Below are 11,360 nucleotides of genomic sequence, written 5' to 3'. Positions count from 1 at the left end.
CTGGGTGATGGGTTCCACCTTTTTTATGGTGGAAATATTCCATAATTAAAGAAACTAGAGGCTTAAAAACATTCATTCCCTCTCCCACACCTCAGGTTTGCTATGTCCCTTTATGCCTCCAAGGTTTTGTGTCTCTCATTTGAAACAACTTGTGAGCACCTACTGTGTGCCGGCCTGGTGGAAACACAGCAGTGATAGTATAAACAACGTCCAGCGCCTGTAGTTTACATGCGGTTCCTTCTGCTCGTCCCTCTTCTCTTCCTCGTAAACTCGAACCAGAGTGACTTTCCAGGCACCACAGCTGGGATTCCTTTCTCCTTCTTTTTAAAAAGGTTCCTTTTAGTGGGAGGCAGGCTGGGATTGTGTCAGTACTCAAAGCAAGTAAGCTGGCCTCTCGGAGCCTCGGGTTTCTGTACACAGAATGGAGGCAGCAGCACATCTCCCTCCGGTGTGAGGGGGACAGGAGTGTGCGTGATGCCCAAGCATGACACCTGGCACAGAGCAGGCGAGGGCCCGGTCCCCTCCTGTCCTCGCCCTGGTGGCTCTTCTCAGCAGTGCCCGGCCCATGCTTGGCCTTGCAGGATAGCACCTGTTCTCAAACTTTGCGCTGTCGGGGACTTCCCTTTTTCTTATTTTGCCCATGCTTTGGAAGATTTTGATCCTAAGTTGCATGTATTAAGTCATTATTAATTTATCTCCCATTCCTTGTTAATCAAAGACATGGATAGCTGCCCCTCCAAGCTTCTGATCTGTACAGGCAGCTGGGAGAGTATGTGGGTGACGTAATTCCAGCCAGAGGCAAAGCCACTCAACAGCGTGTGTGGCCCGGGTGGCCCGAGGAGGGGCGAGTGTAGGTGCATCACACTCATTTTCCTGTAGCCGACCGTGAGTTGTGGAGGCTGCTGGCCTTGCCTGGTGGTCTCTGGCGGATGAGCTGGGGCTGAGTTTTCAGGGCCAGGCTTTAACGTGGGGCCCCACACGGGGCCCAGACCCCTCACCCCATGGAGCTCACTCTGAATAGATGGTGTGCACCAGTGCCACGCAGAAGAGTGTGGGGTTCACACAGTGGGAGTTGGCAAAGCCGTCTCACAGGCGGATCCCTCAGTCTCTGGCCAGAGACTACCACATCGCCTTGCCCCTTGCTTCCAAAGCTGGCAGAGCTTGTGTGGGGCACAATGACAGCCTTGACCAGGTCTTGGATCTGGGCCCTCAGCACTGCAGCAGGTGGGCACCCTGGGCTGGGTGACAGGCCGCACTGGCCAGCTTGGAGGGCAGGTGAGCCTGCATCACTTCCTCCACCTGGATGCACGGCAGCTTCACCTCTGGCCTGGCTGACCACAAGGGAACCTGGAAGGAGGAAAGGAGGGAAGTGATGGTGGGCGGTGTTTGCAACAAAGAACGTAGAGTTTGGGCCTAGTGTGTTGAACATAGAGTCCTGAGTTGGAGCACACGACTGGGACATTGGGATGGAAAACAGAATGCAGAACCTGGAACACGAGAGGATGACTTTATAACTGCAATACTGTGCAGAGATTAACCTGGCTTCCTAGTAGTTCAGCCCTAAGTGCCCTAGGGCTTGTGGACCTGACTCCTCTCCCTCCCCTGTGCTCCCCGGCCACTGGCCCACACATGTTCCTGGATGGTGCTGATGGACCACTGATGACTCAGCAGGAGCTGCAGAGCTGCATCTGAGCTCTGGAAGAGGTCGGGTTCTATGAAAGTGAAAGTGAGCATGGAGACAAACAGCGTTTACTGAGTGTCTACTGGGTGCCAGGTTTTCGTCTTCTGTGACAGGCTGGGCTTGCCCCGCAGCTGGGAGGTGATTCAGAGAAGCATGGTAAGGGGGTGGGGGAGGAAAGCCAACAAAGGGTGTACTGAGGAACAGGTTACCTGGGGGTCAGCTGGAGCTCATCTGCGGGGTCCGGCCATAAGACTGCTAAATGTTCTTGAACTCTCCAACCAAGGGGTATATTTATCCACTAACGTCCATCATCCCTCAGGGGCTGAGCCTTGCTCCCTGTGCACCAGCTCTTGCATTTGTGGCCTCCTGGGGGTGGCTCCATGCCTGGAAGCCAGAGACGCCCTCAGGCAGAGAGATACAGGAAGCCTGGTGCAGGTAGGAAATTGCTGCAGGTTCCTCCAGGTGATCTGGGCACGTCAACAGTGAGCTAAGTTATCTCACTTCTCATCGTATTCGGAGAGCAGTAGCCTCCCTATTTTGTAGGCAGAGAAACGAAGGCTCACGAGGCAAAGCAGCTGACAGGGAAAGCGGTGCTCTTGCCGGAGGGCAGGCCGCCACCCCGTGTCCACTCCTACCCCACCACCCGTCGGGTGCAACATCCGACCAGTGAGTGTTGCGCTGGCATCTGCTGAGCGAACGAACGAATGAATGAAGGAATGACCTGGTGGAAGGCACAGGACCATGGGGTAGCTACAGCTCTCCTGTAAAATGCAGACGGGACTGTCTTTCCTCCCAGGCTGCTTTGAGGAATACAGGCGATTGTGTCAGGGAAGTGCCCAGCGTTGTGCCTGGCCCGCAGTGGGGTCTCCATGTGTGTTTATTCCCTTTCTCTGACACCTCTAAGCGCAGCAGGGGGTCTCTACTAAGATGTGAACCTTCGTGCCCAGTTCAATGACCACCTTCAGGGAGCTGCCCCTGAACCTCCAGATGAAGGGCCCCAGGGAATCCCCCGAATGTCTCGACTGGCTCCATCCAGCCAGTCCCAAAGCCTGTCCAGGCATCCCCCACATTAACTCAACAAAGCACAGCGATAGCTTGCCCTGCTTCTTCTATGTTATTCCAGAGACAATGCAGTCTCGGTCTCTCTCTGTCTGTCTCGCCTTCGAGAGCTGCGCACAACTTGTAGAGACTCCCTTCTCACCTCCCTTCGCTCCTCAGCCCCCAGCCATCTGGCACTGTCCTCCATGTGCTCTCGACAAGGTTCCTGGCACCCAGAGGTTATTTTTCCGCAGCATTTGGTGCCGCTGTCAATCCCCTCCTTTCTGGGCCTCGGCATCCTCAATGGCGTAACAATTCCTACCTCCCCAGATCATTCTGAGGACTAAATACCTCCTTCATTCAGGTGTTCAGCAAACATTTCTGAACACCCACTGTGTGTGTGCAGGCTTTCTGCTGGCTCCAAGGACCTGACGTCAGAGGTGTCCCGTCTCCCGGGGGCACAGACTCGGTCATAACAAATGAGAGACAGCCTGGCACTCTGCCTGATACCTGGTGGACACTCAGTGACGTGGGGCCCTGTCTCCTTTCGGCCTTCTCTGGGTCTCAGAGAACCGGTAGGAAGAGGGTGGACTCGCTCTCTGAAGTCCCCTCTAACTCTGATGGTCCAAGGCCTTGGCCCACCCTCTTGGGTTTCTTGGCCCCTCCTCCACAGCGCACCTGTCTCTCTCACTCTGAGCTCCTGCGTGAGCCTGCATGCTGCCGGGAGGTCCCAGGGGCTGAGTGTGGCAGGTTCTGTGTCTGGACTTTTTGAAGTAAAGCTGGTCCTCCTTCTTGATGAGGGACCGGAAGTGCTGCTTCCCTGACCAGAATTGTCAGTGGCCTAAGGGACAAGTTGAAGGGACCAAGGCTGTCAACAAAGAAGGCTACAGGGGCCACTCCAGGTACCTACAGCCCATTACCCTAAGTCTGCACCAAGCTTGGCCCCCTTCTCCCCTCTCGCCCCCCACAAATGGCCTGCGTGTGGGGAGAATCAGTGCCATGGGAAGAACACGGACTTGCGAGTGGTCAGACTGTATCAAGTTTCTGCCCTGCCACTAAGCAGCTTTGTGACCTTGGGCAAATCATTCATTTCTCTGAACTTCGGTTTCCTCTCTTGTAAACCGGGGATACTTTTACTCTGTCTCTCAGCAGATCTTTATTGAGCATTTAGTCTGCACCACCGACAGAAGCACAGTTAGTGATAAAGTATGATCTTTACTCTCAGTGGTCGTGTGCTGGTGGGGAGATAGACAACACAGAGCCAGGAGTCCCAATCAGGGTAGCACTGCCCCCGGGGGACCTTGGGAATGTTGGGGGCACTAACACCTCCTCACAGAGCTGTGAGGATTAAGTGGGATAGTGTGTACAGGTAGTGAGTATTGCCCTGGCACATAGTAGGTGTTCAATAAATGCCTGTTGATAAATGAACTAATAAAAGCAATTCTCTCTGAGCCCTGATTACCAAACAGTGTAATAGAGCTAATAATCCTTACCTTGCAAAGTTGTTATGAAGATCTCTAATTTTGTTTAAATAAGTGAATTTAAATTAATAAGTAGAGCTTACAATATGCCATATACTCTTCTTCTAAATCCTTCGCAAATATGAACTCATTATTCTTATTTTACAGAGGAGGAAACTGAGGCACAGAGGGGGAGGTTAAGGAACTTGCTCAAGGTCACATAGCTTGGATGTGGCTGGATATGAATGTACCTGGCAAACCGTAGGAGCTCAACAGTTGCTTTATTTTGTGGGGCAGGGAAGTCTTAGGCTTGGTATCCTGCCGGCAGGGAGCTCTGGAAGGCCCCCATGCGGGGACATCTGGGTGTGAATGTGTAGCTCAGATGTGAGTGTGGTGGGAGGGATTGGAGGGGCTGCAGACAGGAGGGCTCGGAGGGTAAGAGGGGGAAGTAAAACCCCCCAGGCAACAATGCGGGGACCCTACCCCTGAGACAGCCACTGCAGCAGCCTCTCCTGCGACAGGGAAGGACTGCAAGGCAATTTCCCCTGATGTAACTAAACTTCCTCTGTTACTGGAGAAACCCTGGTTCTTCTTGCCGATGCAGGAAAGAATTACAGGTCAAAGCTTTTTGGCACAGGCAAAGTAAAGTGCCAAGTTCTAATGGGACAGCAAAAGCAAGGGTGACAACAGCAAGGGTGACCAGAGGCTGGGTGACCAGAGGCCGAGTGGTCAAAAAGGGGTGGCCAGAGGCCAGTTGTCCAGGCCCATGTAGCAAGAGAACCAAGAGGCCAAGAGAGCGAGTCCTTTGTTCTGAGGACTTCTATAGTTGGTGGGATGGGGTGAGAGAGTTACATTTTGATTGACGGATAAAGGTGGTGCCAGCTTCCCCCCAGGGAGACGTGACTGCCCAAACATAAGTATGTGTGGGTTCCGTTAGCCCCAATCCTTACCTTGCTTCAGACTCTGTTCATTTTTTTAAAGTTTTTATTTATTTATTTTTAGACATGGGAAGGGAGGGAGAGAGGACGGGAGACATCAACGTGTGGTTGCTACTTGAGCGCCCCCAACCGGACACCTGTCCTGACTGAGAATCGAACCAACAACCCTTTGGTTCTCAGGCCCGCACTCAATCCACTGAGCCACACCAGCCTGGGCACTATTTGTTCATTTTGCATACATCACAGAAGACAGTTAACCAAAGTTGTTTTAGGGGCTTTTCTTTGGGCACAGTAAACACCCCCACCCTGCCCCACCTTTCTCTCCCTTCCAGGCGTTGGGATGAATACACAGCCTTAAAGTTTTCCTTTTCCCAGCTACTGGAGCTGATACACGCAGACTTTCAAGGACTGCCCCCTCCTACACTGTCCTGTTTGGAGTGCCTGGCAACCTTACTGAACCAGGATCAGGATGATGGGGTCAACAGGTGCCTTTGCTTTTAGCCTCCTGTACTAAGTTCTTTATTAGATTGCAATGGTGAGGGCCCTGCCTTCATTTTCCCTCTCTCCGCTCATTCTACCGTAACATAACCTGTGTTGGTCTGTTGAAGATCCGGGCTGGGCCACAGGAGCAGGACTAATGGCCCCCAAAGAGGAGGTGGGGTGAGCAGTTGGGCCAGCAAGAGGCTTCCCTTGTGAGCCTCCCTCACGCCCTCTGCTCCCTGGCCCAGCACATCCTCCTGCAGGACCCTCTCTGCCAGGCTCTACCAGGGGGTGACCCTACTTGGTGCTCAGAGCACCAGCCTTGCAGCTCCATAGTCCTGGATCTGAAACCTTCCCGTCCTGGCTCTGCCCCTTGCAGGGCGTGTGATCCTGACCGGCACTTCATGCCAGCTTCTCCATTTGTACGGTCGGCGGCGGTGCTGCCTGCTCGGGGTGGGGTGGCGTGAAGGCTGAATGGTGACCCACAGGAAGCGCTTAGCCAAACAGCCAGCTCAATGCACGGCCACTGCGGGCACCGCTCCGGTGTCACGCAGCTCTCCTCCCCCTGTAAATACAGACTCTGTGGCGCACAGCTCTGTACAGCTTACAAAGCCCGTTCGCCTCTCAGATCCTGCATTCAGGCCTCAGGCAGCCCAGCGAGGAAGAGCAGGAGTGTGACCTTATTTCATACGTGTGGGCCCTGGGGTGTGAGCCACTTGCTTGAAGTCACGTATTCCGTCAGATGTGGCACGCAGTTCCAAACCCAGGGAGCTCCTAACCAAACCCCTGATCCCTCCGCTTGAACTGTGGGTGATAGCAGTCCAGAAGCTCCCATGAGGGGCCTGTTCTCTGCCTGACCCCCAGCTCCTGCCATGTCCTGGGGCTTGTGGGTGCCCACACTGTCCCGTTGCTGCTCCGGGGCAGGCCCTTTGCCATGCTGGCCCTTGGTTTTCTAGTTTGTAATGTGGGGACAGCACCCTCTTCCCTGGAGGGATGGGAGGTTCAGTGGAAGGGCCTAGAGCCTGGTGGGGCGATCTTGGCCCCCTCCTCACTTTCTTCCTATTGGCCCAATAACGGACGCTGTGCAGGCCATGCCCTTGTCCAGGGAGGGGGGCTCTCAGGACACCTCATCCTTGGCCCTTCAGGTCTTCTGGACAATCATTCCCAGGTGTGGTCTTCATACCCCAGCCTTTGGGAACAGAGACAGGGTAGAATGACTGCAAGAGAGAAATAGAGACTCAGAGAGACAGGAGCGAGGAGGAGGGGATGTGGCTTCCTCCTCTGGGCAAAGTCCCAGCCCTGGGGCTGGCGTGTGGCTCCCAGGGGTGGGAGTAGCCAGCAAGACCCAGTGGGCCTTGTCCTGCTGTCCCCGGGGTTCCACCCCAGCCCACCAGCAGCCATGGCTTTGTCAGGGAGTGGCTGGTCCTGCCTCCCCCAGGGCTAACTTTCCACCTCTCTCGGTGACCCCTTCACCTCTCTCTCGCTCTGCTGGTTGTTCTCTCTGTATTCCCACCCCCTTCTCCTTTTCCTCATCATATAGGGCCCTGCCCACCCCCACACCCTCGCACACACTGTACTGTGCCCCCACCCCCGCCCCGGGGCTTCTATCCCGCCAGGCGGAGGAATTCAGAAGTGCAGTTCCAACCAGGCAGGGCCAGCTCCGGCAGACTGAGGGAGGGGTGCTCCCTGACCATTCCTACCTCCTGGCCTCTGCCTCCAGGACCATACTCATGGAAGACCCCCAAGTCCCCAGGGCTCTGTTACTGGAGAGGCGTGGCTCCCTGGGGCCCAACCAGAAACCCCCAGGGTGGTCGCCTCCCTGCTCCCTGTCCTCTGCCTCCCCCTTTTCACCACCCAGACCTTTGGGGGGAAAGGGAGGTGTTAGGCAGCACCCTTGCTATCCCCTGGGCACCACCCCTATGCTCAGGCACAGGGACAGAAAGCGGACACAAAGACAGAACTGGCTTTGTGTGGAGCAGGTTCAGACGAGCACCCCAGGACTATGCACACATGTGTACTCAGAATTAGGGACACTCAGGCGCAGATTTGCGCCCCTGGAGGTGGTAGTTGTAAACAGAGACACAGACCAGTACACCAGCAGATAGCTGTGTATCCGTGTGGAGAGGCACAGATCCCCTGAGATTGTCATGCACACACGCAGCTGTGACATTTGCAGAGACATGATCCACACCTAGTGAGGGACAGGAGTCCCACGGAGGTCTTGGTGTAGGTCCAGAGAGAGAGCTGGGTACATGCGGTACCCTCTGCACGGACACAGAGCCACGTGTGTAGGCAGAAGCAGAGTGTTCGTGACCCACGTCTACACAAAAAGATGGGCACGTGAGTGAAGAAACACACATGAGGCACAGTGATGGGTGCAGCCATCAAAAGGCATATCCACACCCAGAGACGGACAGTCACCCGCAGAGCCTGGTGTGATGGTACCTAATGTGTAGACACTAAGATGGGCTCATGTACCTGAGGGTGTGGTTCATAGCCAGACGTCCCCCCGAGATGGACAAGTCTGCATAGTGGCAGAGCAGGCACACAGGGTGGCGAACAACCCCCAGCCCCCCTGCCGGACATGTAGCACCCCATCAGGGCCAGCCCCGCGTCCGTCAGCGCTGGGACACTGCAGAGCCAGCCACAGAGAGGAGGGCCATCTCTCTGCCAAGGCACCCCGGGAGTTTGAGGGTAGGCCCTCAGTGCTTGGGGCGTGCTCCCCGGCAGGCCCCCAGGTGCCCGGGGCTGACAGTCTTGTGAGCAGGGAGGTGAGGCCGCCTTTGTTGCATCTCCACCACCTCTGCTGGGGATGAGGAGAGAAGGCTGCTGATTGGAGGGAGGGGCCGCCAGGTAGGGGAGCCCTCACTCAGAAGTGGCTTGAAGGGCAGGTGGGTTAGAAAGAAAGGTGCATGAAGATCTGAGGCCAGTGTAGCGTTTGGAGCTTGCACAGTGCGTTGCGGTGTAGGGGAACACACACGGCCGAGCTGGAGGGTCTGGCACTCTGCTGTACACCCCGCGGGTCTCAGCCTGGTCAACCCTCACAGCGCCCACAGGGAGACGCCACTCGCATTTCACAGGTGAGGAAGTGGAGGCCCGGAGGGGCCCAGTGTCTTGTCCAACATCACACAGCCAGTAACTGCCAGAGACTCTGTTGAACCCACACGGTCCCGGGTCCAGGAGCTTCGTGCCCGCCGCTCGTACTTTGCTCACAAATGAACACAGGTTCCGGTGGGTAGGACGCTTCCCAGCGGGGTGTCCTTGAGCAGTTCAGTCCACAAATGGCAGCTGAGCACTTAGGATGGGGGGATGGGGGGGCGGCATGCAGTGGGGACAGAGAAAAGTGAGAGTTCGTGCTCTGGGCTAAGCCCAGTGCTGGGAACTGGGGTGAAAGCCCTGGGAGACAGAGGGTGTTCACAGAAAAACCAGCCAGAGTGCAGGGGGACCTCGCAGTGCTGGGGGTGTGCCCGGGAAGGGGCACTCTCCCAGCTTGGGGTGGGGTCATGACAGGTCCCTGGAGGAGGTGACAGTGTTCTGAAGGACGAGTTGAGTCTGTCAGGGGAAGTGGAGCAGAAGGAAGGGCCACCCCAGCCCGGGGCACAGCTTGTGAGGACACGTGGGAGACCTACCTGGTGGCGGGGTGTGGAGCTCAACGCAGGGGCAAAGTCTGGGGCTTCAGGACTAAATCCAAAGTCAGTCCTGAAGAGGCCTGCACACCAAGCAGAGGACTTTGGATTTTATCCTGAGCAGAGGGGGGACATGGTCAGATGAACAATCTAGAGACACAGTTTTGTCACTGTAATAGCAACAGTCTTATGGATGGCTCAGGTGACGGCTGTCATGGCCCTGACATGCCCTACGACACTCACCACTCCCAGGCATGCCGACGCTGTGCCTGCAGCCCCTGGACGGCTGCTCCCCGTTCACAGGCAGGCTGCGCTACCCGGGGTGAGGCCGTTGGCAGCCTACACACAGGGCAGCTGGCAGCTGGTAGACCAGCACTCCACTTCCTCACCCCTCGGTGGAAGAACTTGGGGTGGTAGTCTACACTGTCTCCAGGGGTGCCCGTGGGGGTCAAGCCTCATTTGCCCACAACAGCAAGCTGCTCACAAACACTCCCTGAATTGGCTGCTTTTCACCCCGGTCTCAGTTCCCCACTTCCACACCTAGGCCTGCTGGGGTCTTTCCCGACACAAATTACTTGCCCTTTAGTTCTTGTCAGAGGTCTTCCTGTGGAACAACCCAGCCCAAGACGGTGGCTTGGACCCCTGAGCTTCAGGGCTGTCCTCTCCGTGATGGGAAAAGTCTCCTACACACGTGCTATGGGAGGCGCCCAGCACTTAGGAGGGACTGGGCTAGCTCCTTCTCACACGTAGTGGTTGTTTCATACAAGTGCCCATCCCCTCAGACTGCCCAGGCCAGCTGAACCTTTGTTCCTGCCAATCAAGCCCTACAGGTAAGCAGATCCCTCCGGCCTGACTATTCCTGATGCTCTTTGCTGAACACCTTCCAGGTGGCCTCCCACGCCGGCTACAAAGGGCTCCCTGGGGACCTCCCGACAAGAGGACGGGCCAGAGGCAACATGAGGTCTGGCAGATGGACATCTGAGTTCCTCTGAGGTAAGTAAAAATCATACTCGCTCCCAAGCACGGAGCCAGGAGCTGGCCAGGACTTCCCATACATCGTCTCATCCACCCACCTGCAGCTACCGAGATGCCCTGCCTCACCGTCGGACACTGGGCTTAACCCAGAGCACAAACTCTCACTTGTCCCTGTGGATGCTGCGCCTCAGAGAGGCTGGGCGACTTCCCCAGGCCCCGCAGCCTGGTGGTGAGTGGGAGCACCGGGATCCAGACCTCACCTGTCCGAGCAGGAGCATGCCACCTTTAGCCCAAGTGCCCCGTGCTTGGTGCAGGCTCTGGGCAGAGGCGCCGAGGAAGTGAGTGTCGGGTGAGCCAAACCAAACAGGCTCCTAGAGGAAGTGGGAAGCTCCTGTTTCCTGTTAGACCCTGAGCCCTGGAGGGCATTCCTGCAGCCTTGCCCCTGCAGGGGTCTGGTACTTAGGGATGTCCGAGCAAGGTGTGTGGATCCAAAAAGAGGGAACATTGATATTCTTGGCCAGAATTTAAACTGTGGCCCCGATCCGTGGCTGCGTTAGGGGTTGCACAGTGTGATCACCCCATTCTGTCACTCCTGTCCTATTCTCCCGTGACACAGGCGTTTCCCTCGACAGCTGCCTGCCAGCACCTCCCTCACTGTCTATCAGAGCTCCTCTGAGTGTGTCTGAAGGATGCTTGTCCCACATGTCCCACTATTTAGAGGTTCCCTTCAGTCCCCCCGGGAGTGGGGATGGGAAAGCCTGCAGCAAGCCCCCTCTGTGTGCCCCTGCATGTTACCGTGTTTCATGCCCATGGCCGCCCTGTGGGCAGCGCTGAATGGTCCCACTGCGCAGATGGGTAAGGCTGAGACCCAGAGGAATTAGGCCACTTGTTCCAGGTCACCTGGCAAGTCAGAGGCAGACCTGGGGTGGATCCCAGCTCTGTCTAGCCCAGGACTCAGGCCCTTCCTCCACCACCAAACTCCCTCCGAGCCCCGGCTTGCTTCCCTCCCCCGTGCAGCGTGGCCAGTGCAGATCTCAGGACGTGTAAACCTGGTGACACTGGATCCGTCACCTTAGGGTGGAGTGAGGGAAGCACCTGGGGATCAGCTTACTAATTCGAGGGGCCAATGAATTATTCACGCTGCCATTAACTTGGAGGCCCT

Source organism: Desmodus rotundus, chromosome 3, assembly GCF_022682495.2.
Source record: "Desmodus rotundus isolate HL8 chromosome 3, HLdesRot8A.1, whole genome shotgun sequence".
Classification (NCBI taxonomy): Eukaryota; Metazoa; Chordata; class Mammalia; order Chiroptera; family Phyllostomidae; genus Desmodus; species Desmodus rotundus.
Note: the sequence above shows the minus strand (reverse complement) of the source record.